The sequence below is a fragment of the Jatropha curcas genome, unplaced genomic scaffold (genome assembly GCF_041381405.1).
Source record: "Jatropha curcas cultivar XTBG-Jc1 unplaced genomic scaffold, XTBG_Jcur_1.0 HiC_scaffold_712_pilon, whole genome shotgun sequence".
Classification (NCBI taxonomy): Eukaryota; Viridiplantae; Streptophyta; class Magnoliopsida; order Malpighiales; family Euphorbiaceae; genus Jatropha; species Jatropha curcas.
This window is the reverse complement of record NW_028322530.1, coordinates 9,384-36,546: the sequence shown is the minus strand read 5'-3', so window position 1 is coordinate 36,546 and position 27,163 is coordinate 9,384. Positions and strand designations below refer to the sequence as shown.

The 27,163-nt window shown below is 30.6% G+C and overlaps 1 long non-coding RNA gene across 2 annotated transcripts; it reads left to right on the top strand.

Moving 5' to 3' along the window:
* Window positions 1-2,064: 2,064 nt before the first annotated feature.
* Window positions 2,065-24,777, top strand: LOC149491732 (uncharacterized). 2 transcript variants are annotated; one of them, XR_016319298.1, is made up of 5 exons: window positions 2,065-2,337; window positions 8,773-8,982; window positions 15,355-15,564; window positions 21,975-22,182; window positions 24,513-24,777. It is a non-coding gene; the product is annotated as an uncharacterized LOC149491732 (long non-coding RNA). The 2 variants fall into 2 exon arrangements; XR_016319297.1 differs by lacking the exons at window positions 8,773-8,982; window positions 15,355-15,564; window positions 21,975-22,182; window positions 24,513-24,777 and adding an exon at window positions 4,679-4,943.
* Window positions 24,778-27,163: the final 2,386 nt, after the last annotated feature.

Below are 27,163 nucleotides of genomic sequence, written 5' to 3'. Positions count from 1 at the left end.
AATCTCGGTAAGGCCCAATTGTTCAATCTCACATAGAATTTCCTCACCCGACTTTGCCAAAGGGGCCACTTCTTCAACGATCCTGTTGTTAGATTATTTTAATAATCTGTATGTGGCCCATGTGATTAAAGGGCTGGTTCTAATTAAGGTGGCCCAAGATGATGGTTATTGGGTTTAATGGATAAGAGCCAGTTAGGGTTTTAATACCCTTCCTCTGCCTTGTAAAAGATAAAGGAATCAACAGATTAGGGTTAACACAGAAACAAGAGAGTGTGACGGCTCCCTCAAACACATACGAAGATAGTTTGTTTGAGAGAGCTCATAAAAGAAACTCCCGCAGCTGTTGATTATTCTCTGACCATTAAGACAGCACTTACGGACAAAAGGCCAGAGTGAAGAAACGTAGATCTGCTGTTATGGTGAGAATCGAATTGTCCCAACGAGGTAACCCATAACATAGATTTGCCGTTATGGATCAAGGTACGCTTCCGATTATTGTATATTCTTGTCAAACAAATTCTATGAACAATAGATCTGGGCTATATTAAAGTTTATTCAACATGTGGTATCAGAGCCTGTACCTGTTCTAGATTTGTTTGATAGCGTTTTGTTTGGCTTAATTAATGAAAATTAATTTCGTATTGTGAAATTGATTTATATGGTATAAGCGAAGCTAAAATTATAAAATTTGAAAACTGTTGTTTTCTTTATGCTTTATAAATTATTTTGTTATTATTTATAGAGCATGGTTATGACATATTATTGGGTTATGTCGTTAAAGTTTTGAGATATTAATTTAATCTCATAAAAGTTTTGCATAAATCAATGTTTAATGAATGGAAAACTTGTTAGTCACCAAAGTGGCCTTGTTTGGATTATTTTAGACATTGATTATGCAGTTTTCAATTGTTCATATTTGTGTGATGCCGTTATATGACATGAAAGTGAAAATTGAACAATTGAGCTCGTTGATTATAATTTGTTAGGTTACCCAAAGGTAGACCATTAATTATAATCAGTGGCATTAAAGAGACTTATCATTATACGAATTAATATGAATGTATATCCAAAGATAACATGCATATTGTATGGAGCATTATTGAATAGTTGAATGGAATAAAAAAAAAAAGGTAACTGGATTGCAGAAAGGAGCACGGGCGTGCTGCAATGAGCACGGGCGTGCTTCTCTCTGACTTGCATAAAGGCTCGCAAGTTGCTCCACAATGAAAGTCTATTAAAGTATTTTTCTTCTTGGCATCATTATTGATTAAAGCTATGCATTTAAATATTACCCAAAGGTGAATCTAGATGCATAATTAAAGTTGTTATTTGTTTGAATCCATTTTATGTTTACTCAAAGCATTAACGTATGAGTATATATGTAATGTTGCAGCTTCCTTTAACATGTTTGCTATGGGCACTGGGTTGATTAAGTTCAATGGATTGAACTATGCTGATTGGTCCGAACAAATCCATTATCAGTTAGGAGTTCTGGACCTGGATCTGGCATTAGTCTCTGAAAAGCCAGCAGCCATTACAGAGACCAGCACTGAAGCTGACAAGTCTCATTGTAACGCCCCATTTTTTTGTGTCTGAAATAGTAAGTTATCGGTCTGTGAATAGTGCCATCGGTCCGGGAATAATATTATTTTGGTCCGGAAAAATTACTATCTATGTGTTATATTTTATTAATATTTTTGGAGTATGTATACATTATTTTTATGGGTAGAAAGTAAGTAATGAATATTTTTTTGGAGAAATTAGAGAATTAGTGAATAGTGAATTATGTTGTTATATTAATTAAAGAAATTAGAGAAATTATTTTTATGGAGTAAATTTGAGATGGTGTTATATTAATTAAGGAAATTAGAGGAATTATTTTTAAGGATTAAATTAAGAATTTTATGGAGATAAATAATATTTTGAAGGAATTTAATTTGGAGAATATTTGTAGCCATTAGATTGAATTACATTGCTCAATCCTAGCCATCCAATTTTGGTGAAAGGACCAAAATTACCCTTTAGTCAACTCCATTATTTGAGCTAACATATTTCTTCCTTTTCCTCTCCATCTAACGTGACCTTTCTCTTCTTCTTCTTCTTCTTCTTCTTCTTCTTCTCCTTTAGGTCTTCAATTTTTACTTCCTAAACACATCAAATACACTCCATTCAACTTTGATTAAGTACTTAATCTTTGAGATTAAAGCTTGAGAAATGGTATTTGGTGAATAATTTCAAGTAATTTGGAGGACAAAGGGTGGAGAACTTCCTACCAAAGACAAGGGAAAACTAAGGCTTCAAGAGTTTGATTTAAGCTTGTTAGAGCTTATGTTTAAGGTTAGTGTTCATAAACACTCTTATCTTGTTTCAATTTTTGATTTTGTGAAGTTTATACTATTTTGTGAAAATTGGGAATTTTATATGAAATGATTTGATTATTGAATTTTGGTGGTATAAATGTGTTCTTGGGAGATTTCTAAGCATGCTTATATTTTGAATTGATAAGGAAAACAATTTCTTCTTCATTCTTCAAGAGTGGCAGAACCCATTGATGAATAAGGCCTTAAGTTTTCTTGTTATTATTTGTGGATTTATGATCTTAAGATGATATTTGATGAGTATTTAGTATGTGGTAGAAATCTCTACCTTGTATATGATTTAAGTAAGCTGAAATTAGGAAAAAGTGTTATTGGGTGTGATTAAGGACTGTTTTTCGATCCCTTTCATTTCCCATTAGTGTCTGAGTCCTTCATGAAAGTTGTAGGTCTGCTCCTTAGCTTTCCAACCCATCCTCTTGTGTCCAATTTGGATATATATAGCTCAACTTATGGCTGAAACACCCAAACTGACTCTGTTATGACGGGCTACATGCATCACTGAATTGAGTGCCCTTTTTGACCACTATAATGATAAGATTATGTTCTGAGTTCTTCATGAGAGTTGTTGCCCTGTGTCTTGAGACTTCTCTGGTTTTGGATTGGTGTGATTTGAGTGTCTGGATAAGTAGAACTTTGATAAACATTGAAATTAGTTCTGCTGAATCAGGTCTGGACTGTTGGTCTGTGTTCCTAGCTTTTTTTTGCCATCTTAAAGATTGATCTGGGCTGTGGTCCCTTCATAACATTTGTAGTATTTTGTTTTAGCTTTCTAATGAATCAAGCATCACTCAATTTGGAGACACAGAACTTAAGTTATGTCTTAAAAACCCAGCAAAGGTCAAGGTTATATTAATGCTGGAAATTTTCTATGTCATGAATCATAGGTTTATTTGGATAAATGAAGGTATGAATTATGTGTGATGAAGTTCTCTTCATTCTTTGTATCCTTTAAGATTTATTTGACAAAAATAAGACATAAGTTTGAAAAGTGTTGTTGTGGATATGTTTAAATGGATATAAATTGGAAAGGTGTGAAATTGATTTAGATAATGCATGATGAGGCTTGAAATTGATACTTTTGTGCATAAGAGTTGTGTTAGCATGCTTGATTGGAGAAGGAAATTCCTCCCCTTGGTACCACCTTGGTGTAGTAAAGCTTACTTAATTATTTTATATATATGACATAAGTATGATTATTTGATAACTTTTATATGTTTAGAGTTTTAACAAAGAAATGGGTATTTAAGGTGTATGTGCTTTGAATTTGGAATAAGGAAAATATGATTTCATTATGACTTTAAGAAAGTTTTAAAAGAAAAGGGATTTATGATAAATTTTCTATATTAAGTAATTATGTTGAAGTATATGAGTTACTTAAGTTCTAAAGTAAGCTTACATGTATGATTTCATATGATAAGAAATTTTCTATGTTCAGTAATTATGTTTAAGGATGAAATTTTCAGTTACTACGTTCTAAAGTAAGCTTACATTATGAATTTAAGAAGACTAAAGAATAAGACAAGTTTTATGATAAGTGTTATGAATTAAGAATTAAAACAAGGATTTGGGCTCTACTATACTTAGTGTGAATTTGATGCGTGATTTGATTTATTCTGTCTGATGAGCATGCTCGGCATTTGATGCCATTCTGATAAGAAGCTATGATCATATGCTAGACACGTGGGTGTCTTCTGTTCTGTTAGGGCGGACGCGCTCTATATGTTCTGAAAAGGTTGGCGACCTAAGGCCATTCTGAATCTGTATCTGAAAACCTATCTGCTTCTCTTTCTCCTAAGTGTATGCGAGCCCTATGGAAAATATCTGTAATACAATTAAACGAATGAGATCATATTATTTTAGTAAACATTACTTTGGAAATTACTGATTATGTTATCAAATGAATTTTCAAAGCATAATATTTCGGTACATGGTATTAAAAATAAAGAGTATATGTATTGGTATAATGTTTAAGTAATGAATTTATGATTTGAAAGAATTAAATTATTTATGTTATTAATTATAAGTTTATTTGAAGGAACCAAAGTATTTATGATGATAAAATGTCTTAAGTAAAGGATTTATGGTATAAAGAATTAAATTCTTTATGTTATTAATTACTAGTATATGTGCTATTTGTTTTGCTATAAATGGAAATGTATGTTGAATTTTAATGCATTTATGATTGTAAATAATTTTATGAAATTTGTTTTTAAGTAAGTTGTCATCGCAACTTTGGTAAGTATGTGAATTATGAGCACCACTGAGTTTTATACTCAGCGCGTCGATTTTATCACGCGTAGGTTGAAGATCGTGGTTGCTACTTGAAGATTTGAAGAGTAATATCAAAGCAGAAGTGACTAATTTGGTAGTAGTCGATTGAGATTTATATAATGAAGAATGATGGCATGTATAATTGTTACATTTTCAGATATTATGTTATTTGAAATATAATTGAAGTATGTAATTACAAAGTATTTTGATGTATATATTTGGAGAGAAGAATAAGATTTATTAAATGATTGAATATGAAATATTTGAAGTCAGTTGATATGATTAGTTCATTAAGACTTGATAGATATAATGAATGCAATTAATTGATGGATCTAAAATACTATTGAGGATTTATTCAATTATGAAAGTATAAAAGTGTTGTTATGTTATAAAGATTATTTGGAGATGTTGGAAGTTTAGAGTTTAATTGGAAGTATTTTGTATTCACATGTTTGGCGAGCTCAGTTTTTAAAAGGATATTCTTACAATATTTCTGTAGGAATTTTCCCAATGTATATAAAAAAAATGCAAGGAAAATGAAATGAAATTGCTATTATAAAAATAAAAAAAATTTACTCGCTAACTTGTGAATACTCAATTACTTCTAATTCATAATTTTAGTTTTATGATTTATATGTTAAGTTAAGACGGTGTCTCCGGCACCGAATGTGGCATCCGCCGTCGGGTCTCTCGGGACTGGCGGAGGGTGTTACATTTAGTGGTATCAGAGCCTGGTTTAGGCGGTTCTAGGACTATGTGTATATGTGTAGAAATTTATCTATTTTGAAGTGAGAGTATGAGTAATTTAAGTTAAATACATGCCATATTGGTTTGAATTGGAAACAACCAGCCATTGGAAAATGGTGTTGTGGTAAGCGGAGTATATTATTGAGGTTACTGCTGATAATTAATGGTTATATCATTCTGGACCATTGAATGAATTATGCTTGGAGGAAATTCTTAGAGAATAAGGGATAGAGATTCGATGTGGTGGTTATTGGAGATGAGATATGATTGAGGCATTGCAGATTTGTGTTCTTTTCTTGAGTTGATATGATTTCTAAGTGTTATAAGAATATTTGAGATTTGACTTTTGAAAATGTGAATTTTGTTTATTTCTTTTGAATCCATAAGAAGCATATTGTTTTATATTGCTTATGGATAAATGATGTTGCTATGAGGATTTTTTTTCCCTTCTTTTGAACACTTTGGATATAATAAAAAAAAATTACATTAAATGAAATTAAATTTTCAAGTGTGGTTTTATAAACTTTGATGAACAAAAAGATTGTTTTATAAATGAAAATGAATTCATATGTATAGATTCATGAACTATGAAGTATACTGGTTTACGAAGTAAACAATGAAATGACATTTATATATAATTTAAGTATGGAAGATGAAGTGTGAACTTGTATGGTTGTGTGGGCAAAAGATATGTTAAGTTATGCATGGTTAAGATTATAAATGTTAAGTTGAAGTTAACTGATGAAAGTATATTATTTTTATTTAATACTTGTTGATTGTGAAATGCATACATAAAATGGCATGAATGTGTCTATATGTGCCTGTAGAAGGAGTATGGTGAGAATGAGTGCTAGTATTATCTAATAAGAAAATTAAATGATGTGGATTTATGGACAATAGAATCTATTTAGAGTATCGATTTTAATATATGCACTTGATGAAGTTTACATGATTTTGGCTAATGGCATTTAGTATGACTATTGTGATAAGCATTCTTTGGACAGAATTGGTGTATTTACATAATGGATATTTATAAGGTTTAAATGATGAATAATTTGATGTGACTTGCTATAATAATGAGTGATGAGTATTTTTCATAAGAAATAATGCTGGTGGAATAAACATTATTTCAAGCCATTTATGAGAAGTGATTTCTATTTATGAGCAATAATTACTACTTGGTGGAGTCAGTATATTGTGGTATTCATCAGTTAGTTTTCAAATGTATGAATATCGGGAATACTATGAATTGTTATGGTTATAAAAAAAAAAGTAAATTGTGATTCTTAGTAAGAAATAAATTAATTTTTATGTGCCTAGTAGTGGATCTTGTATGAATTGTGGCACCTTATGGTTTAATATGGTATAAGTATGAATTAAATTCAAGAGATTTAGTCTTTTGATGTTTCAAGTATTTGTTAAATTCTAGATGTTATATAAGTTATAAATAAGGATTTTTGTTTAATGAGAGATTCTATAATCCGAGGAAAAAAGTATAACGACTCCTGTAAAGAAATTAAGATAATTATGTTATATAAATATTGGGCCCTGATGGTTAAGTGAATTGATGAATGACATCAGATATAGAGAGATAGTTGTCCAACTATTGAATTGATGTTATACCAATAAATTAGATAAGTAAGAATGGATCTAGTCATGTTATTATATTAAGAATCATATTACAAAAAGGTTAAGAATTATGAATCAGTATGATTTAAATGAGATGATAGTCGTTATTTAGAGTTTTAACAAATTAGGAATCATTGATTGTTCAGATTTGATGGACATAGAAGTAATGATATATTCAGAGTATACAAGATAAGAATTTCCATATTTTGGGATTTCATGAATATGGAAAAAAAAAAAGTTATGGTTCGTGTTGATCTCACTGTGCTTATATGAGAATAAATTCTAACCCAAAATGATCAAGAGTTTATAAGTGATTATTGTTACAATAGAAAATTTTGGTTAATAGTTATAGAAGTATTTACGAGTCATGGAAGATTTATGGAGTTATGTGAGATATCTATGATTAAAAAAAAAAAAAAAAGAGGTGGAATTGCTATGACTTAGTGCATTCTATTAATCGTTATGGATAAATGGTTAAGTTGGGATAGTTTATATGACACATTGGCATGGTTTGCATAACTTTGTGATTGTGTATAAATACTTTTATGTATTGAGATTTGAAACTTTGTATTATTTTTCTCTTGAGTGGACCTTGCAAGTGTGCATGTAGACTATATGTATGTATGCATGACAGTGTTTGAGATTAAGTATCATGATGGAATTGAGTTATTAACACTGTTATAAGAATAAGCATATGATCTTAGGAGAATACTGTATGAGAATAAGCTACATGATCTCAGTATATGTTCAGATAATCTCATCATGCTTTATGAGAATTGACTTGATGCAAATCTTCGAATATGATATTAAACTTAAATGCCTTGATATGTATCTGATATGATGATATGTTTGGAAAGGGAGTTATATTAGGTCCTTGGATTGAGTGTTAGATAGAATAAGAGATGTTTCTTGGATTTTTCTTGTAAGGGAATTAAAGAGGATATTAAGGATCTAATCGGTGTTATGCAAAGTAAGTTTATGTTATACTTATGAGATTAAAATTTTAAATATTGTAATGGTTAATTTACTATTATGGATCTTCATTTAGGAGAACACTTATAGAATATAAGGATAGTAAGTGCTAGCCGATTAAGGAAGAATAAATTAAGTCGGAAAAATATTATGAGATTTGGAATTTCTTAATTCAAGTGAATTTCGAGGACGAAATTCTTTAAGGGGGGTAGAACTGTAACGCCCCATTTTTTTTGTGTCTGAAATAGTAAGTTATCGGTCTGTGAATAGTGCCATCGGTCCGGGAATAAGTATTATTTTGGTCCGGAAAAATTACTATCTATGTGTTATATTTTATTTAATATTTTTGGAGTATGTATACATTATTTTTATGGGTAGAAAGTAAGTAATGAATATTTTTTTGGAGAAATTAGAGAATTAGTGAATAGTGAATTATGTTGTTATTAATTAAAGAAATTAGAGAAATTATTTTTATGGAGTAAATTTGAGATGGTGTTATATTAATTAAGGAAATTAGAGGAATTATTTTTAAGGATTAAATTTAAGAATTTTTATGGAGATAAATAATATTTTGAAGGAATTTAATTTGGAGAATATTTGTAGCCATTAGATTGAATTACATTGCTCAATCCTAGCCATCCAATTTTGGTGAAAGGACCAAATTACCCTTTAGTCAACTCCATTATTTGAGCTAACATATTTCTTCCTTTTCCTCTCCATCTAACGTGACCTTTCTCTTCTCTTCTTCTTCTTCTTCTTCTTCTTCTTCCTTTAGGTCTTCAATTTTTACTTCCTAAACACATCAAATACACTCCATTCAACTTTGATTAAGTACTTAATCTTTGAGATTAAAGCTTGAGAAATGATATTTGGTGAATAATTTCAAGTAATTTGGAGGACAAAGGGTGGAGAACTTCCTACCAAAGACAAGGGAAAACTAAGGCTTCAAGAGTTTGATTTAAGCTTGTTAGAGCTTATGTTTAAGGTTAGTGTTCATAAACACTCTTATCTTGTTTCAATTTTTGATTTTGTGAAGTTTATACTATTTTGTGAAAATTGGGAATTTTATATGAAATGATTTGATTATTGAATTTTGGTGGTATAAATGTGTTCTTGGGAGATTTCTAAGCATGCTTATATTTGAATTGATAAGGAAAACAATTTCTTCTTCATTCTTCAAGAGTGGCAGAACCCATTGATGAATAAGGCCTTAAGTTTTCTTGTTATTATTTGTGGATTTATGATCTTAAGATGATATTTGATGAGTATTTAGTATGTGGTAGAAATCTCTACCTTGTATATGATTTAAGTAAGCTGAAATTAGGAAAAAGTGTTATTGGGTGTGATTAAGGACTGTTTTTCGATCCCTTTCATTTCCCATTAGTGTCTGAGTCCTTCATGAAAGTTGTAGGTCTGCTCCTTAGCTTTCCAACCCATCCTCTTGTGTCCAATTTGGATATATATAGCTCAACTTATGGCTGAAACACCCAAACTGACTCTGTTATGACGGGCTACATGCATCACTGAATTGAGTGCCCTTTTTGACCACTATAATGATAAGATTATGTTCTGAGTTCTTCATGAGAGTTGTTGCCCTGTGTCTTGAGACTTCTCTGGTTTTGGATTGGTGTGATTTGAGTGTCTGGATAAGTAGAATTTGATAAACATTGAAATTAGTTCTGCTGAATCAGGTCTGGACTGTTGGTCTGTGTTCCTAGCTTTTTTTTGCCATCTTAAAGATTGATCTGGGCTGTGGTCCCTTCATAACATTTGTAGTATTTTGTTTTAGCTTTCTAATGAATCAAACATCACTCAATTTGGAGACACAGAACTTAAGTTATGTCTTAAAAACCCAGCAAAGGTCAAGGTTATATTAATGCTGGAAATTTTCTATGTCATGAATCATAGGTTTATTTGGATAAATGAAGGTATGAATTATGTGTGATGAAGTTCTCTTCATTCTTTGTATCCTTTAAGATTTATTTGACAAAAATAAGACATAAGTTTGAAAAGTGTTGTTGTGGATATGTTTAAATGGATATAAATTGGAAAGGTGTGAAATTGATTTAGATAATGCATGATGAGGCTTGAAATTGATACTTTTGTGCATAAGAGTTGTGTTAGCATGCTTGATTGGAGAAGGAAATTCCTCCCCTTGGTACCACCTTGGTAGTAAAGCTTACTTAATTATTTTATATATATGACATAAGTATGATTATTTGATAACTTTTATGTTTAGAGTTTTAACAAAGAAATGGGTATTTAAGGTGTATGTGCTTTGAATTTGAATAAGGAAAATATGATTTCATTATGACTTTAAGAAAGTTTTAAAAGAAAAGGGATTTATGATAAATTTTCTATATTAAGTAATTATGTTGAAGTATATGAGTTACTTAAGTTCTAAAGTAAGCTTACATGTATGATTTCATATGATAAGAAATTTTCTATGTTCAGTAATTATGTTTAAGGATGAAATTTTCAGTTACTACGTTCTAAAGTAAGCTTACATTATGAATTTAAGAAGACTAAAGAATAAGACAAGTTTTATGATAAGTGTTATGAATTAAGAATTAAAACAAGGATTTTGGGCTCTACTATACTTAGTGTGAATTTGATGCGTGATTTGATTTTATTCTGTCTGATGAGCATGCTCGGCATTTGATGCCATTCTGATAAGAAGCTATGATCATATGCTAGACACGTGGGTGTCTTCTGTTCTGTTAGGGCGGACGCGCTCTATATGTTCTGAAAAGGTTGGCGACCTAAGGCCATTCTGAATCTGTATCTGAAAACCTATCTGCTTCTCTTTCTCCTAAGTGTATGCGAGCCCTATGGAAAATATCTGTAATACAATTAAACGAATGAGATCATATTATTTTAAACATTACTTTGGAAATTACTGATTATGTTATCAAATGAATTTTCAAAGCATAATATTTCGGTACATGGTATTAAAAATAAAGAGTATATGTATTGGTATAATGTTTAAGTGAATTTATGATTTGAAAGAATTTATTTATGTTATAATTATAAGTTTATTTGAAGGAACCAAAGTATTTATGATGATAAAATGTCTTAAGTAAAGGATTTATGGTATAAAGAATTAAATTCTTTATGTTATTAATTACTAGTATATGTGCTATTTGTTTTGCTATAAATGGAAATGTATGTTGAATTTTAATGCATTTATGATTGTAAATAATTTTATGAAATTTGTTTTTAAGTAAGTTGTCATCGCAACTTTGGTAAGTATGTGAATTATGAGCACCACTGAGTTTTATACTCAGCGCGTCGATTTTTATCACGCGTAGGTTGAAGATCGTGGTTGCTACTTGAAGATTTGAAGAGTAATATCAAAGCAGAAGTGACTAATTTGGTAGTAGTCGATTGAGATTTATAATGAAGAATGATGGCATGTATAATTGTTACATTTTCAGATATTATGTTATTTGAAATATAATTGAAGTATGTAATTACAAAGTATTTTGATGTATATATTTGGAGAGAAGAATAAGATTTATTAAATGATTGAATATGATATTTGAAGTCAGTTGATATGATTAGTTCATTAAGACTTGATAGATATAATGAATGCAATTAATTGATGGATCTAAAATACTATTGAGGATTTATTCAATTATGAAAGTATAAAAGTGTTGTTATGTTATAAAGATTATTTGGAGATGTTGGAAGTTTAGAGTTTAATTGGAAGTATTTTGTATTCACATGTTTGGCGAGCTCAGTTTTTAAAAGGATATTCTTACAATATTTCTGTAGGAATTTTCCCAATGTATATAAAAAAAAAATGCAAGGAAAATGAAATGAAATTGCTATTATAAAAAAAAAAAAAATTTCTCGCTAAACTTGTGAATACTCAATTACTTCTAATTCATAATTTTAGTTTTATGATTTATATGTTAAGTTAAGACGGTGTCTCCGGCACCGAATGTGGCATCCGCCGTCGGGTCTCTCGGGACTGGGCGGAGGGTGTTACATTTAGTGGTATCAGAGCCTGGTTTAGGCGGTTCTAGGACTATGTGTATATGTGTAGAAATTTATCTATTTTGAAGTGAGAGTATGAGTAATTTAAGTTAAATACATGCCATATTGGTTTGAATTGGAAACAACCAGCCATTGGAAAATGGTGTTGTGGTAAGCGGAGTATTTATTGAGGTTACTGCTGATAATTAATGGTTATATCATTCTGGACCATTGAATGAATTATGCTTGGAGAAATTCTTAGAGAATAAGGGATAGAGATTCGATGTGGTGGTTATTGGAGATGAGATATGATTGAGGCATTGCAGATTTGTGTTCTTTTTCTTGAGTTGATATGATTTCTAATGTTATAAGATATTTGAGATTTGACTTTTGAAAATGTGAATTTTGTTTATTTCTTTTGAATCCATAAGAAGCATATTGTTTTATATTGCTTATGGATAAATGATGTTGCTATGAGGATTTTTTTTCCCTTCTTTGAACACTTTGGATATAATAAAAAAAAAATTACATTAAATGAAATTAAATTTTCAAGTGTGGTTTTATAAACTTTTGATGAACAAAAAGATTGTTTTATAAATGAAAATGAATTCATATGTATAGATTCATGAACTATGAAGTATACTGGTTTACGAAGTAAACAATGAAAATGACATTTATATATAATTTAAGTATGGAAGATGAAGTGTGAACTTGTATGGTTGTGTGGGCAAAAGATATGTTAAGTTATGCATGGTTAAGATTATAAATGTTAAGTTGAAGTTAACTGATGAAAGTATATTATTTTTATTTAATACTTGTTGATTGTGAAATGCATACATAAAATGCATGAATGTGTCTATATGTGCCTGTAGAAGGAGTATGGTGAGAATGAGTTGCTAGTATTATCTAATAAGAAAATTAAATGATGTGGATTTATGGACAATAGAATCTATTTAGAGTATCGATTTTAATATATGCACTTGATGAAGTTTACATGATTTTGGCTAATGGCATTTAGTATGACTATTGTGATAAGCATTCTTTTGGACAGAATTGGTGTATTTACATAATGGATATTTATAAGGTTTAAATGATGAATAATTTGATGTCTTGCTATAATAATGAGTGATGTATTTTTCATAAGAAATAATGCTGGTGGAATAAACATTATTTCAAGCCATTTATGAGAAGTGATTTCTATTTATGAGCAATAATTACTACTTGGTGGAGTCAAGTATATTGTGGTATTCATCAGTTAGTTTTCAAATGTATGAATATCGGGAATACTATGAATTGTTATGGTTATAAAAAAAAAGTAAATTGTGATTCTTAGTAAGAAATAAATTAATTTTTATGTGCCTAGTAGTGGATCTTGTATGAATTGTGGCACCTTATGGTTTAATATGGTATAAGTATGAATTAAATTCAAAGAGATTTAGTCTTTTGATGTTTCAAGTATTTGTTAAATTCTAGATGTATATAAGTTATAAATAAGGATTTTTGTTTAATGAGAGATTCTATAATCCGAGGAAAAAGTAAACGACTCCTGTAAGAAATTAAGATAATTGTTATATAATATTGGGCCCTGATGGTTAAGTGAATTGATGAATGACATCAGATATAGAGAGATAGTTGTCCAACTATTGAATTGATGTTATACCAATAAATTAGATAAGTAAGAATGGATCTAGTCATGTTATTATATTAAGAATCAATTACAAAAAGGTTAAGAATTATGAATCAGTATGATTTAAATGAGATGATAGTCGTTATTTAGAGTTTTAACAAATTAGGAATCATTGATTGTTCAGATTTGATGGACATAGAAGTAATGATATATCAGAGTATACAAGATAAGAATTTCCATATTTTGGGATTTCATGAATATGGAAAAAAAAAAAGTTATGGTTCGTGTTGATCTCACTGTGCTTATATGAGAATAAATTCTAACCCAAAATGATCAAGAGTTTATAAGTGATTATTGTTACAATAGAAAATTTTGGTTAATAGTTAATAGAAGTATTTACGAGTCATGGAAGATTTATGGAGTTATGTGAGATATCTATGATTAAAAAAAAAAAAAAAGAGGTGGAATTGCTATGACTTAGTGCATTCTATTAAATCGTTATGGATAAATGGTTAAGTTGGGATAGTTATATGACACATTGCATGGTTTGCATAACTTTGTGATTGTGTATAAATACTTTTATGTATTGAGATTTGAAACTTTGTATTTTTTTTCTCTTGAGTGGACCTTGCAAGTGTGCATGTATGACTATATGTATGTATGCATGACAGTGTTTGAGATTAAGTATCATGATGGAATTGAGTTATTAACACTGTTATAAGAATAAGCTATATGATCTTAGGAAATACTGTTATGAGAATAAGCTACATGATCTCAGTATATGTTCAGATAATCTCATCATGCTTTATGAGAATTGACTTGATGCAAATCTTCGAATATGATATTTAAATTAAATGCCTTGATATGTATCTGATATGATGATATGTTTGGAAAGGGAGTTATATAGGTCCTTGGATTGAGTGTTAGATAGAATAAGAGATGTTTATGGATTTTTCTTGTAAGGGAATTAAAGAGGATATTAAGGATCTAATCGGTGTTATGCAAAGTAAGTTTATGTTATACTTATGAGATTAAATTTTTAAATATTGAATGGTTAAATTTACTATTATGGATCTTCATTTAGGAGAATCACTTATAGAATATAAGGATAGTAAGTGCTAGCCGATTAAGGAAGAATAAATTAAGTCGGAAAATATTATGAGATTTGGAATTTCTTAATTCAAGTGAATTTCGAGGACGAAATTCTTTAAGGGGGTAGAACTGTAACGCCCCATTTTTTTTGTGTCTGAAATAGTAAGTTATCGGTCTGTGAAAGTGCCATCGGTCCGGGAATAAGTATTATTTTGGTCCGGAAAATTACTATCTATGTGTTTATTTTATTTAATATTTTTGGAGTATGTATACATTTTTTTATGGGTAGAAGTAGTAAATATTTTTTTTGGAGAAATTAGAGAATTAGTGAATAGTGACTTATGTTGTTCTTTACCGTGTTAGTTCTTTTTCTGGAGTCCTTTGCGCTGGTGTTCTCTTACTTCGGCTTCGCGGCTTCTTTTTCGGCTTCCCTTTCGACTTTTCTGGCGCTCCTCATTTTTGCGGATTTTTTGGCGCTCTTTGTAGCCATTAGATTGAATTACATTGCTCATCCTAGCCATCCAATTTTGGTGAAAGGACCAAATTACCCTTTAGTCAACTCCATTATTTGAGCTAACATATTTCTTCCTTTTCCTCTCCATCTAACGTGACCTTTCTCTTCTTCTTCTTCTTCTTCTTCTTCTTCTTCTCCTTTAGGTCTTCAATTTTTACTTCCTAAACACATCAAATACACTCCATTCAACTTTGATTAAGTACTTAATCTTTGAGATTAAAGCTTGAGAAATGGTATTTGGTGAATAATTTCAAGTAATTTGGAGGACAAAGGGTGGAGAACTTCCTACCAAAGACAAGGGAAAACTAAGGCTTCAAGAGTTTGATTTAAGCTTGTTAGAGCTTATGTTTAAGGTTAGTGTTCATAAACACTCTTATCTTGTTTCAATTTTTGATTTTGTGAAGTTTATACTATTTTGTGAAAATTGGGAATTTTATATGAAATGATTTGATTATTGAATTTTGGTGGTATAAATGTGTTCTTGGGAGATTTCTAAGCATGCTTATATTTTGAATTGATAAGGAAAACAATTTCTTCTTCATTCTTCAAGAGTGGCAGAACCCATTGATGAATAAGGCCTTAAGTTTTCTTGTTATTATTTGTGGATTATGATCTTAAGATGATATTTGATGAGTATTTAGTATGTGGTAGAAATCTCTACCTTGTATATGATTTAAGTAAGCTGAAATTAGGAAAAAGTGTTATTGGGTGTGATTAAGGACTGTTTTTCGATCCCTTTCATTTCCCATTAGTGTCTGAGTCCTTCATGAAAGTTGTAGGTCTGCTCCTTAGCTTTCCAACCCATCCTCTTGTGTCCAATTTGGATATATATAGCTCAACTTATGGCTGAAACACCCAAACTGACTCTGTTATGACGGGCTACATGCATCACTGAATTGAGTGCCCTTTTTGACCACTATAATGATAAGATTATGTTCTGAGTTCTTCATGAGAGTTGTTGCCCTGTGTCTTGAGACTTCTCTGGTTTTGGATTGGTGTGATTTGAGTGTCTGGATAAGTAGAACTTTGATAAACATTGAAATTAGTTCTGCTGAATCAGGTCTGGACTGTTGGTCTGTGTTCCTAGCTTTTTTTTGCCATCTTAAAGATTGATCTGGGCTGTGGTCCCTTCATAACATTTGTAGTATTTTGTTTTAGCTTTCTAATGAATCAAGCATCACTCAATTTGGAGACACAGAACTTAAGTTATGTCTTAAAAACCCAGCAAAGGTCAAGGTTATATTAATGCTGGAAATTTTCTATGTCATGAATCATAGGTTTATTTGGATAAATGAAGGTATGAATTATGTGTGATGAAGTTCTCTTCATTCTTTGTATCCTTTAAGATTTATTTGACAAAATAAGACATAAGTTTGAAAAGTGTTGTTGTGGATATGTTTAAATGGATATAAATTGGAAAGGTGTGAAATTGATTTAGATAATGCATGATGAGGCTTGAAATTGATACTTTTGTGCATAAGAGTTGTGGCATGCTTGATTGGAGAAGGAAATTCCTCCCCTTGGTACCACCTTGGTGTAGTAAAGCTTACTTAATTATTTTATATATATGACATAAGTATGATTATTTGATAACTTTTATTGTTTAGAGTTTTAACAAAGAAATGGGTATTTAAGGTGTATGTGCTTTGAATTTGGAATAAGGAAAATATGATTTCATTATGACTTTAAGAAAGTTTTAAAAGAAAAGGGATTTATGATAAATTTTCTATATTAAGTAATTATGTTGAAGTATATGAGTTACTTAAGTTCTAAAGTAAGCTTACATGTATGATTTCATATGATAAGAAATTTTCTATGTTCAGTAATTATGTTTAAGGATGAAATTTTCAGTTACTACGTTCTAAAGTAAGCTTACATTATGAATTTAAGAAGACTAAAGAATAAGACAAGTTTTATGATAAGTGTTATGAATTAAGAATTAAAACAAGGATTTTGGGCTCTACTATACTTAGTGTGAATTTGATGCGTGATTTGATTTTATTCTGTCTGATGAGCATGCTCGGCATTTGATGCCATTCTGATAAGAAGCTATGATCATATGCTAGACACGTGGGTGTCTTCTGTTCTGTTAGGGCGGACGCGCTCTATATGTTCTGAAAAGGTTGGCGACCTAAGGCCATTCTGAATCTGTATCTGAAAACCTATCTGCTTCTCTTTCTCCTAAGTGTATGCGAGCCCTATGGAAAATATCTGTAATACAATTAAACGAATGAGATCATATTATTTTAGTAAACATTACTTTGGAAATTACTGATTATGTTATCAAATGAATTTTCAAAGCATAATATTTCGGTACATGGTATTAAAAATAAAGAGTATATGTATTGGTATAATGTTTAAGTAATGAATTTATGATTTGAAAGAATTAAATTATTTATGTTATTAATTATAAGTTTATTTGAAGGAACCAAAGTATTTATGATGATAAAATGTCTTAAGTAAAGGATTTATGGTATAAAGAATTAAATTCTTTATGTTATTAATTACTAGTATATGTGCTATTTGTTTTGCTATAAATGGAAATGTATGTTTGAATTTTTGCATTTATGATTGTAAATAATTTTATGAAATTTGTTTTTAAGTAAGTTGTCATCGCAACTTTGGTAAGTATGTGAATTATGAGCACCACTGAGTTTTATACTCAGCGCGTCGATTTTTATCACGCGTAGGTTGAAGATCGTGGTTGCTACTTGAAGATTTGAAGAGTAATATCAAAGCAGAAGTGACTAATTTGGTAGTAGTCGATTGAGATTTATATAAAGAATGATGGCATGTATAATTGTTACATTTTCAGATATTATGTTATTTGAAATATAATTGAAGTATGTAATTACAAAGTATTTTGATGTATATATTTGGAGAGAAGAATAAGATTTATTAAATGATTGAATATGAAATATTTGAAGTCAGTTGATATGATTAGTTCATTAAGACTTGATAGATATAATGAATGCAATTAATTGATGGATCTAAAATATTGAGGATTTATTCAATTATGAAAGTATAAAAGTGTTGTTATGTTATAAAGATTATTTGGAGATGTTGGAAGTTTAGAGTTTAATTGGAAGTATTTTGTATTCACATGTTTGGCGAGCTCAGTTTTTAAAAGGATATTCTTACAATATTTCTGTAGGAATTTTCCCAATGTATATAAAAAAAATGCAAGGAAAATGAAATGAAATTGCTATTATAAAAATAAAAAAAAATTTACTCGCTAAACTTGTGAATACTCAATTACTTCTAATTCATAATTTTAGTTTTATGATTTATATGTTAAGTTAAGACGGTGTCTCCGGCACCGAATGTGGCATCCGCCGTCGGGTCTCTCGGGACTGGGCGGAGGGTGTTACATTTAGTGGTATCAGAGCCTGGTTTAGGCGGTTCTAGGACTATGTGTATATGTGTAGAAATTTATCTATTTTGAAGTGAGAGTATGAGTAATTTAAGTTAAATACATGCCATATTGGTTTGAATTGGAAACAACCAGCCATTGGAAAATGGTGTTGTGGTAAGCGGAGTATATTATTGAGGTTACTGCTGATAATTAATGGTTATATCATTCTGGACCATTGAATGAATTATGCTTGGAGGAAATTCTTAGAGAATAAGGGATAGAGATTCGATGTGGTGGTTATTGGAGATGAGATATGATTGAGGCATTGCAGATTTGTGTTCTTTTTCTTGAGTTGATATGATTTCTAAGTGTTATAAGAATATTTGAGATTTGACTTTTGAAAATGTGAATTTTGTTTATTTCTTTTGAATCCATAAGAAGCATATTGTTTTTATATTGCTTATGGATAAATGATGTTGCTATGAGGATTTTTTTTCCCTTCTTTTGAACACTTTGGATATAATAAAAAAAAAATTACATTAAATGAAATTAAATTTTCAAGTGTGGTTTTATAAACTTTTGATGAACAAAAAGATTGTTTTAAATATGAAAATGAATTCATATGTATAGATTCATGAACTATGAAGTATACTGGTTTACGAAGTAAACAATGAAAATGACATTTATATATAATTTAAGTATGGAAGATGAAGTGTGAACTTGTATGGTTGTGTGGGCAAAAGATATGTTAAGTTATGCATGGTTAAGATTATAAATGTTAAGTTGAAGTTAACTGATGAAAGTATATTATTTTTATTTAATACTTGTTGATTGTGAAATGCATACATAAAATGCATGAATGTGTCTATATGTGCCTGTAGAAGGAGTATGGTGAGAATGAGTTGCTAGTATTATCTAATAAGAAAATTAAATGATGTGGATTTATGGACAATAGAATCTATTTAGAGTATCGATTTTAATATATGCACTTGATGAAGTTTACATGATTTTGGCTAATGGCATTTAGTATGACTATTGTGATAAGCATTCTTTTGGACAGAATTGGTGTATTTACATAATGGATATTTATAAGGTTTAAATGATGAATAATTTGATGTGACTTGCTATAATAATGAGTGATGAGTATTTTTCATAAGAAATAATGCTGGTGGAATAAAATTATTTCAAGCCATTTATGAGAAGTGATTTCTATTTATGAGCAATAATTACTACTTGGTGGAGTCAAGTATATTGTGGTATTCATCAGTTAGTTTTCAAATGTATGAATATCGGGAATACTATGAATTGTTATGGTTATAAAAAAAAAAGTAAATTGTGATTCTTAGTAAGAAATAAATTAATTTTTATGTGCCTAGTAGTGGATCTTGTATGAATTGTGGCACCTTATGGTTTAATATGGTATAAGTATGAATTAAATTCAAAGAGATTTAGTCTTTTGATGTTTCAAGTATTTGTTAAATTCTAGATGTTATATAAGTTATAAATAAGGATTTTTGTTTAATGAGAGATTCTATAATCCGAGGAAAAAGTAAACGACTCCTGTAAAGAAATTAAGATAATTATGTTATATAAATATTGGGCCCTGATGGTTAAGTGAATTGATGAATGACATCAGATATAGAGAGATAGTTGTCCAACTATTGAATTGATGTTATACCAATAAATTAGATAAGTAAGAATGGATCTAGTCATGTTATTATATTAAGAATCAATTACAAAAAGGTTAAGAATTATGAATCAGTATGATTTAAATGAGATGATAGTCGTTATTTAGAGTTTTAACAAATTAGGAATCATTGATTGTTCAGATTTGATGGACATAGAAGTAATGATATATCAGAGTATACAAGATAAGAATTTCCATATTTTGGGATTTCATGAATATGGAAAAAAAAAAGTTATGGTTCGTGTTGATCTCACTGTGCTTATATGAGAATAAATTCTAACCCAAAATGATCAAGAGTTTATAAGTGATTATTGTTACAATAGAAAATTTTGGTTAATAGTTAATAGAAGTATTTACGAGTCATGGAAGATTTATGGAGTTATGTGAGATATCTATGATTAAAAAAAAAAAAAAAGAGGTGGAATTGCTATGACTTAGTGCATTCTATTAAATCGTTATGGATAAATGGTTAAGTTGGGATAGTTTTATGACACATTGCATGGTTTGCATAACTTTGTGATTGTGTATAAATACTTTTATGTATTGAGATTTGAAACTTTGTATTATTTTTCTCTTGAGTGGACCTTGCAAGTGTGCATGTATGACTATATGTATGTATGCATGACAGTGTTTGAGATTAAGTATCATGATGGAATTGAGTTATTAACACTGTTATAAGAATAAGCTATATGATCTTAGGAGAATACTGTTATGAGAATAAGCTACATGATCTCAGTATATGTTCAGATAATCTCATCATGCTTTATGAGAATTGACTTGATGCAAATCTTCGAATATGATATTTAAATTAAATGCCTTGATATGTATCTGATATGATGATATGTTTGGAAAGGGAGTTATATAGGTCCTTGGATTGAGTGTTAGATAGAATAAGAGATGTTTATGGATTTTTCTTGTAAGGGAATTAAAGAGGATATTAAGGATCTAATCGGTGTTATGCAAAGTAAGTTTATGTTATACTTATGAGATTAAAATTTTTAAATATTGAATGGTTAAATTTACTATTATGGATCTTCATTTAGGAGAATCACTTATAGAATATAAGGATAGTAAGTGCTAGCCGATTAAGGAAGAATAAATTAAGTCGGAAAAATATTATGAGATTTGGAATTTCTTAATTCAAGTGAATTTCGAGGACGAAATTCTTTAAGGGGGGTAGAACTGTAACGCCCCATTTTTTTTGTGTCTGAAATAGTAAGTTATCGGTCTGTGAATAGTGCCATCGGTCCGGGAATAAGTATTATTTTGGTCCGGAAAATTACTATCTATGTGTTTATTTTATTTAATATTTTTGGAGTATGTATACATTATTTTTGGGTAGAAGTAAGTAATGATATTTTTTTGGAGAAATTAGGAATTAGTGATAGTGAATTATGTTGTTCTATTCTTAAAGATTACGACTTCTTTTTCTGGAGTCCTTTGCGCTGGTGTTCTCTTTTCCGGCCCTTCGCGGCTTCTTTTTCGGCTTCCCTTTCGCCTTTTTCTGGCGCTACTCCTCTTTTGAAGGTTTCTTTGGCGATATTTGTCCCATTAGATTGATTACATTGCTCAATCCTAGCCATCCATTTTGGTGAAAGGACCAAATTACCCTTTAGTCAACTCCATTATTTGAGCTAACATATTTTCTTCTTCTTTTCCTCTCCATCTAACGTGACCTTTCTCTTCTTCTTCTTCTTCTTCTTCTTCTTCTTCTCCTTTAGGTCTTCAATTTTTACTTCCTAAACACATCAAACACTCCATTCAACTTTGATTAAGTACTTAATCTTTGAGATTAAAGCTTGAGAAATGATATTTGGTGAATAATTTCAAGTAATTTGGAGGACAAAGGGTGGAGAACTTCCTACCAAAGACAAGGGAAAACTAAGGCTTCAAGAGTTTGATTTAAGCTTGTTAGAGCTTATGTTTAAGGTTAGTGTTCATAAACACTCTTATCTTGTTTCAATTTTTGATTTTGTGAAGTTTATACTATTTTGTGAAAATTGGGAATTTTATATGAAATGATTTGATTATTGAATTTTGGTGGTATAAATGTGTTCTTGGGAGATTTCTAAGCATGCTTATATTTTGAATTGATAAGGAAAACAATTTCTTCTTCATTCTTCAAGAGTGGCAGAACCCATTGATGAATAAGGCCTTAAGTTTTCTTGTTATTATTTGTGGATTTATGATCTTAAGATGATATTTGATGAGTATTTAGTATGTGGTAGAAATCTCTACCTTGTATATGATTTAAGTAAGCTGAAATTAGGAAAAAGTGTTATTGGGTGTGATTAAGGACTGTTTTTCGATCCCTTTCATTTCCCATTAGTGTCTGAGTCCTTCATGAAAGTTGTAGGTCTGCTCCTTAGCTTTCCAACCCATCCTCTTGTGTCCAATTTGGATATATATAGCTCAACTTATGGCTGAAACACCCAAACTGACTCTGTTATGACGGGCTACATGCATCACTGAATTGAGTGCCCTTTTTGACCACTATAATGATAAGATTATGTTCTGAGTTCTTCATGAGAGTTGTTGCCCTGTGTCTTGAGACTTCTCTGGTTTTGGATTGGTGTGATTTGAGTGTCTGGATAAGTAGAAATTTGATAAACATTGAAATTAGTTCTGCTGAATCAGGTCTGGACTGTTGGTCTGTGTTCCTTTTGCCATCTTAAAGATTGATCTGGGCTGTGGTCCCTTCATAACATTTGTAGTATTTTGTTTTAGCTTTCTAATGAATCAAACATCACTCAATTTGGAGACACAGAACTTAAGTTATGTCTTAAAAACCCAGCAAAGGTCAAGGTTATATTAATGCTGGAAATTTTCTATGTCATGAATCATAGGTTTATTTGGATAAATGAAGGTATGAATTATGTGTGATGAAGTTCTCTTCATTCTTTGTATCCTTTAAGATTTATTTGACAAAAATAAGACATAAGTTTGAAAAGTGTTGTTGTGGATATGTTTAAATGGATATAAATTGGAAAGGTGTGAAATTGATTTAGATAATGCATGATGAGGCTTGAAATTGATACTTTTGTGCATAAGAGTTGTGTTAGCATGCTTGATTGGAGAAGGAAATTCCTCCCCTTGGTACCACCTTGGTGTAGTAAAGCTTACTTAATTATTTTATATATGACATAAGTATGATTATTTGATAACTTTTATATGTTTAGAGTTTTAACAAAGAAATGGGTATTTAAGGTGTATGTGCTTTGAATTTGGAATAAGGAAAATATGATTTCATTATGACTTTAAGAAAGTTTTAAAAGAAAAGGGATTTATGATAAATTTTCTATATTAAGTAATTATGTTGAAGTATATGAGTTACTTAAGTTCTAAAGTAAGCTTACATGTATGATTTCATATGATAAGAAATTTTCTATGTTCAGTAATTATGTTTAAGGATGAAATTTTCAGTTACTACGTTCTAAAGTAAGCTTACATTATGAATTTAAGAAGACTAAAGAATAAGACAAGTTTTATGATAAGTGTTATGAATTAAGAATTAAAACAAGGATTTTGGGCTCTACTATACTTAGTGTGAATTTGATGCGTGATTTGATTTTATTCTGTCTGATGAGCATGCTCGGCATTTGATGCCATTCTGATAAGAAGCTATGATCATGCTAGACACGTGGGTGTCTTCTGTTCTGTTAGGGCGGACGCGCTCTATATGTTCTGAAAAGGTTGGCGACCTAAGGCCATTCTGAATCTGTATCTGAAAACCTATCTGCTTCTCTTTCTCCTAAGTGTATGCGAGCCCTATGGAAAATATCTGTAATACAATTAAACGAATGAGATCATATTATTTTAGTAAACATTACTTTGGAAATTACTGATTATGTTATCAAATGAATTTTCAAAGCATAATATTTCGGTACATGGTATTAAAAATAAAGAGTATGTATTGGTATAATGTTTAAGTAATGAATTTATGATTTGAAAGAATTAAATTATTTATGTTATTAATTATAAGTTTATTTGAAGGAACCAAAGTATTTATGATGATAAAATGTCTTAAGTAAAGGATTTATGGTATAAAGAATTAAATTCTTTATGTTATTAATTACTAGTATATGTGCTATTTGTTTTGCTATAAATGGAAATGTATGTTGAATTTTAATGCATTTATGATTGTAAATAATTTTATGAAATTTGTTTTTAAGTAAGTTGTCATCGCAACTTTGGTAAGTATGTGAATTATGAGCACCACTGAGTTTTATACTCAGCGCGTCGATTTTTATCACGCGTAGGTTGAAGATCGTGGTTGCTACTTGAAGATTTGAAGAGTAATATCAAAGCAGAAGTGACTAATTTGGTAGTAGTCGATTGAGATTTATATAATGAAGAATGATGGCATGTATAATTGTTACATTTTCAGATATTATGTTATTTGAAATATAATTGAAGTATGTAATTACAAAGTATTTTGATGTATATATTTGGAGAGAAGAATAAGATTTATTAAATGATTGAATATGAAATATTTGAAGTCAGTTGATATGATTAGTTCATTAAGACTTGATAGATATAATGAATGCAATTAATTGATGGATCTAAAATACTATTGAGGATTTATTCAATTATGAAAGTATAAAAGTGTTGTTATGTTATAAAGATTATTTGGAGATGTTGGAAGTTTAGAGTTTAATTGGAAGTATTTTGTATTCACATGTTTGGCGAGCTCAGTTTTTAAAAGGATATTCTTACAATATTTCTGTAGGAATTTTCCCAATGTATATAAAAAAAATGCAAGGAAAATGAAATGAAATTGCTATTATAAAAAAAAAAAAATTTACTCGCTAAACTTGTGAATACTCAATTACTTCTAATTCATAATTTTAGTTTTATGATTTATATGTTAAGTTAAGACGGTGTCTCCGGCACCGAATGTGGCATCCGCCGTCGGGTCTCGGGACTGGGCGGAGGGTGTTACACTCATTATGAGGCTTGGGAGCGGTGTAACAGGCTAAGCTTGAACTTAATGAGGATGATAATGGCTGAAAATGTTAAGCCATCAATGCCCAGAACAGACAATGCTAGAGAGTACATGCTGAAAATTAAGGAATACTCCCAATCGGACATAGTGACAAGTCCATCGTAGGATCCTTGATGAGTGAGCTGACGACCAAGAAGTTTGATTGGTCACAATCCATTCATGATCATGTGATGGCATGCAGAATTTGGCAGCCAAACTGAAATCAATGGGAATGGATGTGAGTGAATCCTTTTTAGTTCAATTTATTATTAACTCACTTCCTCTTGAGTTTGGTCAGTTCCAGGTGAATTACAACACCCTTAAGGAAAAATGGAACATTCAGGAAATCAAGGCCATGTTGATACAAGAGGAAGGGAGATTAAAGAAATTGAAGGAACACTCCATCAATCTCACTTTCATAATGGAGCTAGCAGCAACAAAAATCAGGGAAGAAAGGCAAGAAAAGGGACAGTGCCCCAATGAAGGTTAATGAGGGCCAAATCCGTAAGGAATTGAAGTGCTACTTCTGTAGGAAGAATGGTCACTTCAAGAAGGACTGTCCTAAAAGGAAGATTTGGTTTGAAAAGAAAGGTATACTTTATGTTTGTATGTTTTGAATCAAATCTTATTGAAGTGCCTAATAATACCTGGTGGTTAGATTCTGGTGCAACTACTCATGTGCCTCATATTATATAGGGATTTCTTTCGATCCAACCCATAAACAAAACTGAAAAGTTCCTATTCATGGCAAACAAAATGAAGGCACGAATAGAAGGAATTGGGACTTATAGATTGATCCTGGACACTGGTTGTTAACTGGATCTTGAAAAGTGTCTCTATGTTCCTGAATGTGCTAGAAATCTAGTTTCTAGGGAGGTTGGATAATGTTGGTTTCAGTTTTAAGATTTGTAATGGTGTTTTTTCATTATACAAACTTAAGTACTATTATGGTTCTGGTACTTTGATTGATGGTTTGTATCGTTTTAATCTTGATGCTGAATTTATTGAATCCCTGTTTAATGTTGAACATATAGGTATTAAACGTAGTGCACATAATGAATGTTCTGCTTTCTTGTGGCATCAAAGGTTAGGTCACATATCCAAAGAAAGGATTTTGAGGTTAGTGAAAGGTGGAATCTTACCTCAATTGGATTTCACTGACTGGGACGTGTGTATAGATTGCATTAAAGGTAAGCAAACTAAGCACACATTAAAGAATCCAGCCACAAGAAGCAGTGAATTGCTTGAACTTATACACACTGATATATGTGGCCCTTTTGATGTTCCCTCTTGGGGTGGTGAAAAATATTTTATTACCTTTATCGATGATTTCTCACGGTACGGTTATGTATATTTACTGCATGAAAAGACTCAATCAGTGGATATCCTTGAGATATTCATTAATGAGGTAGAAAGGCAGTTAAATAGAAAGTTAAAGTGGTGAGATCTGATAGAGGTGGTGAATATTATGGTAAATTTAATGAAAATGGACAATGTCCAGGTCCATTTGCAAAGTTCCTTGAAAGTCGTGGCATTTGTGCGCAATACACAATGCCAGGTACACCTCAAAGAATGGTGTAGCTGAAAGGCGGAATCGTACTCTTATGGAAATGGTTAGAGTATGCTAAATAATTGTACTGTACCTTTATCATTATGGATGCATGCATTAAAGACTGCTGCATATTTACTTAATAGGGTTCCTAGTAAGGCAGTTCCTAAGACCCCTTATGAACTGTGGACGGGAAGGAAACCTAGTCTGAGGCATCTTCATGTTTGGGGTTGCCCAGCGGAAGTAAGGATATATAATCCACATGAAAAGAAGCTTGATGCTAGAACGGTTAGTGGATTTTTCATAGGATATCCTGAAAAGTCAAAAGGGTACAGATTTTATTGTCCTAACCATAGTACGAGAATTGTTGAGTCTGG